Source organism: Saccopteryx leptura, chromosome 2 (genome assembly GCF_036850995.1).
Source record: "Saccopteryx leptura isolate mSacLep1 chromosome 2, mSacLep1_pri_phased_curated, whole genome shotgun sequence".
Taxonomy (NCBI): domain Eukaryota; kingdom Metazoa; phylum Chordata; class Mammalia; order Chiroptera; family Emballonuridae; genus Saccopteryx; species Saccopteryx leptura.
This window is the reverse complement of record NC_089504.1, coordinates 73220567-73226566: the sequence shown is the minus strand read 5'-3', so window position 1 is coordinate 73226566 and position 6000 is coordinate 73220567.

Below are 6000 nucleotides of genomic sequence, written 5' to 3'. Positions count from 1 at the left end.
TGGGCACCATCAGTGCATATAATTGAGTAGAGATTTTTTTTCCTGAAAAATTACTTTTAATCACTTTTGGAAATAGTCTATATATCCTTTGATTGGTTCATTAATTTCCTTTTTATTAGAGAGAGTGAGACAAACTTTGGGATACATTTTTTTATCCCAAACTGTTTTTGATAAATTTTTAATTTATTTTGTTGACATTGTTTCAAGTGTTCCATTCAATATAAACCCTCTACACATCGCATTGTGTCCCCCATGCCCCATGCAAAGTCTCTTTCCACCCCCATTTCTCTCTCTCCTTTTTCTCCCTCCTTCCCCCCACCTTTACCCTCCCTACCTCCACTCCCCTTTCCCTCTGGCTGTTGCTACGCTGTTGTCTGTATACAGGTGTTATGTATATATGCCTTTTGCTAATTCCTGCACCTTCTTTGATGGACAGCTATCAGAGGGAAGGGGAAAGAGGGTACAGGATCAAAGAGATATTGCATGTTTTAAACATTCTTGTGGCACGATGTTTGAAAATCACTGCTTTAGGCTGATGGTTGGTAAGGGGACTGAGACAGAAAGCAAGTCCATGGCTCTCCATGGGCAGTGTCACTTACGTGCTCTCTTCTGGGAATTTTGGTACGTTGTTAGACTTTGTCTCATTGGAACAGGAAAATTATTAGAACCACTCATGGAATGGTAGTGGTCTTCATTGGACAGGCGAATTGCATGAATTGCAAGGAATCTTACATCCTGGAGGAAGAGAACTTCCTTATTTCCTTCTATTCTTTTTTTTTTTGGCCAGAGACAGAGAGGAAGAGATAGAGTTAAGAGGCATCAACTCATAGTTGTGTCACTTTAGTTGTTCACTGATTGCTTCTCATATGTGGTTTGAACAGGGTGCTCCAGCCAACCCAGTGACCCCTTGTTCAAGCCAGTAACCTTTGAGCTCAAGCCAGTGACCATGGAATCCTGTTGATGATCCCATGTTCAAGCTGGCGACTTTGCACTCAAGCTGATGAGCATGTGTTAAAGTTGGATGAACTGTGCTCAAGCCAACGACCTCAGGGTTTTTTGGTTTTGTTTTGTTTTTTTCATTTTTCCGAAGCTGGAAATGGGGAGGCAGTCAGCCAGACTCCTGCATGCGCCCGACCGGGGTCTACCCGGCATGCCCACAAAGGGGCGATGTTCTGCCCCTCTGGGGCGTCGCTCTGTTGCATCCAGAGCCATTCTAGCACCTGAGGCAGAGGCCACAGAGCCATCCTCAGCGCCCGGGCCATCTTAGCTTCCAATGGAGCCTCGCTGTGGGAGGGGAAGAGAGAGACAGAGAGGGAAGGAGAGGGGGAGGGGTGGAGAAGCAGATGGGTGCTTCTCCTGTGTGCCCTAGCCGGGAATCGAACCCAGGACTCCTGCTCATCAGGCTGACGCTCTACTGCTGAGCCAACCGGCCAGGGCCGACCTCAGGGTTTTGAACCTGGGTCCTCAACGTCCCAGGTTGGTGCTCTATCCATTGTACCACCATCAGTCAGGTTTTCTTCCTGTCATATTTCATTCTTTTATATCCTTTCTGTTACACATCCTAGGAAATCATGGCTTTCCCAGTTACAACATAGGATTATAACTCCAAAAATTAACCCATGAGCTTTACACAATTTCTTTTTTACACTCTCATTTTCTTTTTTTCTTCTTTCCAGAATTATCGGGTGCCTAATATGTATTGGGTTCCATACTTAGGGATTTCTATGTGAATTTCCATCAGTTTCTGCTTATAAGAAACTTAAAGTTCAAAGTGGAAATAGGCAAGTAAACAGATAATTATCAGAGTACAAAAAGTGGTCCTACTGGAAGGACCACTATGAAGGCCACGCCTCTTGTTTAGACTTAGGAGGTCAGGAAGAAGTCCTGAAAGAGTGGTATTTGGATGGGTTCTGAAAGACAAAAGTTGGAGGAGAGCAAGCTAAGAAGAGAGAAGTTCAAATGTAAAGACCTGGAAGCAGAAGAACTTGGCCCATTCAGAGAAATACAAAGAACCTAGGATTGTTGGATGGCTGATACAAATAGCTTGAGTGCATTAGACAAGAGATGAGATGAGAATCTTCCTGAAAGGCCCTTTATATTTCAGTAAGAATAATGGACTTTAATCTATAGGTTGTAGGAAGCTATTAAAGAATAGGTAATGAGCCTGACCAGGTGGGGGTGCAGTGGATAGAGCATTGGACTGGGACGCGGAGGACTCAGGTTTGAAACCCTAAGATCGCCAGCTTGAGCATAGGCTCATCTGGTTTGAGCAAGGCTCACCAGCTTGAGCCCAAAGTCGCTGGCTTGAGCAAGGGGTCACTCGGTCTGCTGTAGTCCCTGATCAAGGCACATATGAGAAAGCAATCAATGAAAAACTAAGGTGCCTCAAGGAAGAATTGATGCTTCTCTTCTCTCCTCCTTCCTGTCTGTCTGTCCCTCTATCTCTATCACACAAAAAAAGGAATAGTTAATGAAAAGGGTGGAGTTGATTTAACATCATCAGATTTGTTTGTTTAACAAGTTTACTCTGTTTTCAATAAATCATGCATTGAAGAAAGCAATACTAGAAAAAAATGAGCTTTGCCATAGTCACATTTACTAAGGACTTTGAGCAAGAGATGCACAAGAATGATTCCAAAGCTGTTGGCCTGAGCCACTGGGCAACTGATTGTGCCATTTACAGAGAAGGGGAACACTGAGAAGGCCTTTCCTTAGAAGTCAGAAGTTTGGAATCAAGTGTTTTCATTAGACTCTATTTTTTTTTATTTTAAAATTAAATTTATTGGAGTGACATTGAGTAATAAAATTATATAGGTTTCAAATGTATAATTCTATGATACCTCTATCATCTATGTATTACACTGTGTTTACTGCCCAAAGTCAAATCTTCTTCCAACACCATATATTTGACAGCTTTTTCTCTTCCTTCCCGCAGCTCCATTTCTCTCTGGTAACCATGATACTGTTGTCTGAATCTATGAGTTTTTGTCTGTCTTATTTTTTTATTTGTTGCTTTCAGTTTTATATCCCATATGTGAGGGAAATCATATTTTTGGCTTTTTCCATCTGACTTCTTTTGTTTAGCATGATATTCTCAAGATTCTTCAATGTGGTTACAAATGGCAGTATTTCATTTTTTCTTATGGCTGAGTAGTATTTCATTGTATATATGTACCACATCTTCTCTCTCCAATCCTCTATCAAAGGACACTTAGCTTGTTTTCATTTCTTGGCCACTCCATTATGCTTTTTTGTTTTGTTTTGAGAGAGGCAGGGAGGCAGGGAGAGAGAGAGACGGGAACATTGAGCTGCTCCTGTATGTGCCCTGACCAGTGTACTGAACTGGCAGTCTTCGTGCTCCAAGACAACACTCTAACCAACCAAGCTATCTGGTCATGGCTTTCCATTGTGTTTTTAATGCCTATTAACTAACATCTAAAACAATATGTTTAGGAGGCGGATGGATATGTGAACTTCAAGCTCAAAGAAATTATAGACTTTAGCTCATAAGTGTTGTGGTGGTTAATTTTCTGTGCCAACTAGATTGGGTGTTTCTGTGAGGGTGGACCAAGTAAATCAAATTACCTCCCATAACATAAAGGGGCCTTACCAGTGGTGGGATACAGCTGGTTCACACAGGTTCAGCAGAACTGATTCCTAATTTCTTGTTGAGCTCAGTGAACCGGTTATTAAAATGGCACTTGTAATCAGGGTTCTCTCTAAGGTGGGCACCTGGGCAGCTGCCCAGTGTGGAAATCACAAATTCACATTCCTTACTCTTTTTTAACATTCAACTTTACAACAATATATTCTAAGTGCCTGTAGTCATGTTCATTCTCTCCATTGGTGAAAAACATTGAAAGTAAGGATGCTAATCAGGAAGCAATATGAAAATATTTTAAATATCAGTTTTATTGTTTTTTGTCAGGTATTATTTAATAGTTTTTATTAATGTTTTAAAATCTTTCTTATAACAAAATCTAGTTTTGTGTACCTCTTTTATTGTTATTTAAATATTGAATGAATGAAATAATAAGCTACCTTTTGGTATATATTTTTTATACTTAAAATTGTCATTAGGGCAGAGAAACTTATTGTTAAATTATTTGAATCCCACCACTGGCCTTACCCAATAATTTAAAGGTCTGAATAGAATAGGCCTTTAACTCTTTTCCTTGAGTAAAAGATGATCCTTTCTGACAACCTTTAAGCTGGGACACTGGTTTTTACCCAGCCTTCAGACTTTAAAACATAGGTTCTTCCTGGATCTTAGTGCTGCTGTCCATCAGACTAGAACTAAGCCATTGGCTTTCCTGAATCTCCAGCTGTCCAACTCACCCTTCAGATCTTGGAACTTGTCTGCTTCTATGATCACATGAGCCAGTTCCATAGGTATATGAAAGAATATTTTTATATAAAAATATCTAATTTCTGTTTTTCTCTCTCCATATATATAAAATGTCTATATGTGTGTACAAGTGAACCTTCATGAGAATGAAAACTGGTTGAGGGTAAGGATGTTTTCATCTATTCTGTTCACTGCTGTATCCCTAGCACCAGAACAATGCATGGCACATAGTGTATGCTCAGTGAATATTTGTTGAATGAATTAATGGTTATAAAATATTTAGTTATCAGATTATCTTTTATAAAATAAAAACAAACCACCTTTGTAGATCTGAATCAAAGAAATTTCTCTTATGAGACCACATAGAAGACTAAAAATGTAACAAACATTGCTCTGGCCAGTGGTGCAGTGGATAAAGTATCATCCGCCCCTAGGTCACCAGTTTGATCCCAGAGTCACTGGCTTGATTCCATGGTCATCAATATTCTAAAATTTGAAACAGAATTCCACAAAGTGATATCAGGTTCCTTTAAGTATTGATCAATGACATCAACAACATAGGACAGAATGAGAGCGATTGACAGAATGAAAGTGATTATATTGAGCTGGGAGTGGTCACTAAGACTGAACCAGGCACTAAACTCTCAAATGGGGCTCCATCCAGAAGATTTTAAAATAATAAGAACACTTAATGACAACCCTCCATAAACATTGGTTCTTTCAGGTGTTGTTTGCAAATTACTGGGTGGAAGTAAGTTTCATGGTCAGATCATCTATTGCAAAGTAAACTTAGAGCTACATAGGTTAAATAAAACTGAGAGTGAACTGACTATCACTTATAAAAATTGGTAACTACCTTAAGGAAACATATGTAAACAAAAACCAGATAGACTGAGCAGAGTACCTGTAGGCCAGGTCAAATTGTTTTTGGAAAATAATTTTAAATGAGCCATAACTCAAAAAAAGATAAGTATAATTAAATGATTGTTCTTTATTTATTTAATTTAGTGAGAGAAGGGGGGACAGAGAAAAACTCCCGCATGCACCCAAGTGGGGTCCACCTGGCAAGCCCACCATGGGGCGATGCTCTGCTCATCTGGTACCCTTGCTCCATTGCTACTGGAGCCACTTTTTAGAGCCTGAGGCAGAAGGCCATGGAGCTATCCTCAGTGCCAGGGGCCAACTTATTCCAATGGAGCCATGACTGCAGGAGGGGAGGAGAAGAGAGAAAGAGAGAAAGAGAGAGAGAGAGAGAGAGAGAGAGAGAGAGAGAGAGAGAGAGAAACGAGAAGGAGAGGGGGTGGAGAAGCAGATGGGTGCTTCTTCTGTGTGCCCTGACCAGGAATTGAACCTTGGACTTCCACACACCAGGCTGATGCTCTACCACTGATCTAACTGGCCAGGGTCAAAATATTGCTCTTTTAAAAGTTAAAAATTGTACTATTTTTTCCTTGATTTTACATTAGGCAGGCATGAATGAATTGCATAAGCTGATATGCTTGCACCTGGATGCTTAAGTTCCTAAAAAAAAGAGATCCTAAAAATCATATTGTGTATGACTATAAAATATTTTTAATATGAGATTAATTTTTTTAAAAATAGTTCACAAGCGAGAGAAAAGTTATGAGCCAAAAGAAAAATGAAAAAATAAC